The sequence below is a fragment of the Thalia democratica genome, unplaced genomic scaffold (genome assembly GCF_965202585.1).
Source record: "Thalia democratica unplaced genomic scaffold, ktThaDemo2.hap1.1 HAP1_SCAFFOLD_178, whole genome shotgun sequence".
Classification (NCBI taxonomy): Eukaryota; Metazoa; Chordata; class Thaliacea; order Salpida; family Salpidae; genus Thalia; species Thalia democratica.
Window position 1 is genome coordinate 15,841 of NW_028139310.1, and position 1,980 is coordinate 17,820.

Sequence of the window (1,980 nt, forward strand, 5' to 3'; positions counted from 1 at the left end):
CCGATAAATAATTGCATTGTACAAGTTTAATAAGTAAAAATCATGTGTCACGTCAGAATGGTGTTTACAATGTCTAAACTAATTGCGAGCAGCAAATTTAATATTTAATTTACGTTACTTTAATCACTTATTTTGAAAACAAATATTTTTAATTTTTTTTTAAGCAGTTCACTATTTTAAACTACACTTAAAGTTCAACAAATAATTTCTTATTAAAAGAATTTAGTTTTTATAACATAAATTACATTGACTTTTAATGATGTATTTTTTAGATCTAAGTCAGCTGAGCTGTATTTTTTTAAAATTTAAGATCAAAAATGAAGTAGAAAAATTAAACAGTATTAAAAAAGAACTAAGTTTTGACGTCATACAAGTGAAAACCAATTGCTACTTTATAATGTAGTTTATTTAGTACAGAGGTTTACATGTCAGCTTTATATTAAGGGTAAAATTTTATTAAATCATTAATAATGTCAAACTTGTAAGAAAACTGTTTTGAAATTTGCATATCTTTTTTAAACACAATTGATAATGATTAAATATAAATTTGTATCATTAAAACTAATTGAATTTAATTAACAAAACCTGATTTAACCAATAATATTTGATTTAATACATTAAAAAAATGTATTTATTTTTCAAACTTTAACGTTTTCAAAAATCCTGTAAGAACAAATTTTTGTAAGTGTTTAGTTCATTCAGACATAATATATTTTTTAAAACAGATCGAAATATCTTATATACTTGTAAGAACATCAAAATAATTAATTTTTAATACAAATTGTATAGATTTAAAGTACAAAAATATATCAAATCAAACAAAAAATCTTTTTTTAAACGTAAAATAGAACTCTTCTATTTTAAAACAAACTTATGTGTTTAGTAAATAACAAACGCATTTTAACAAAATAGTATTAAAAATTTACTATTATTTAGCATAATACAAAATTTATACTACATTTGAATAATATCTTTAGAGGGAAAAATAATGTACCAATTTTAATCGTAAAATAAACATAAACTACTTGATATACGAGCTTAAAAGTCGTTAAAAGTTAAGACAACATCACTAATGTATGAGTATGCGTAACTTCTTAAAGTTCTGCTACGAATATATAGCAAAGTAAAATAGAAAACTTAAGTATTCTTTTTTCTAGGTCATGAGACAGATCACATGATGAATGTTGTTTTTAATCACATAACTTACGCGTCTACAGGTTTAAAATTTGAACTTTGTTTCTGATTGGCTTGAAACTATAAATATTACTACATAGTTAAAACAAAATTTAATTTTTGTAACGTGTAAAATCAATATAAAGTACTTAGATCATAATTATTTTGAACCATTAATTATGATCAACAACCAGTTTTAAGCCCACTTATTATGAAGCTAATAAAGTTACATGAAGTTTTAGTCCTTCTGTTAGTTTATTAAAAAACTTTTTCGCAATTTGAATGACAACAGCAGTTTAACTTTTAAAGATTAGCCAAATTTATTCAATTTGCCAGTAAATTAATTCCTTATAAGTCATCCAATTTATATTTCTAACTAATGAGCAGGTATGGTAAAATTTGAAAACAACTAATTACAGCTGTTAAATTGCTATAGTAACCAGAAAGCTTAAGTAACAAAATAAAGCTAATTCTTTTTTCTCATATTTTACATTAGATGAAATTACATAAGCTAATCTTTATTACTTTTGTTGTTAATAACTTACTAAAATGTTTAAATGACTTATGTTTTAATTTACAATGTACTAAAACAATTTCAACACCTTGATTGTAAATCTGAAACAGTTTATAATAACATTTTTACATACTACCTTATTATTTATTTCATTAACAAAAAATTAAGTTCTTCTTAAATTATTTTTGACTCTTAAAGTTTTAAAAAAAGAATAGAAAAAATTTTAATATGAAGTAATTTTTTTGTAGTTTAACTTTTTATTCAAAAATATTTTTTATTAACTATCATTATGT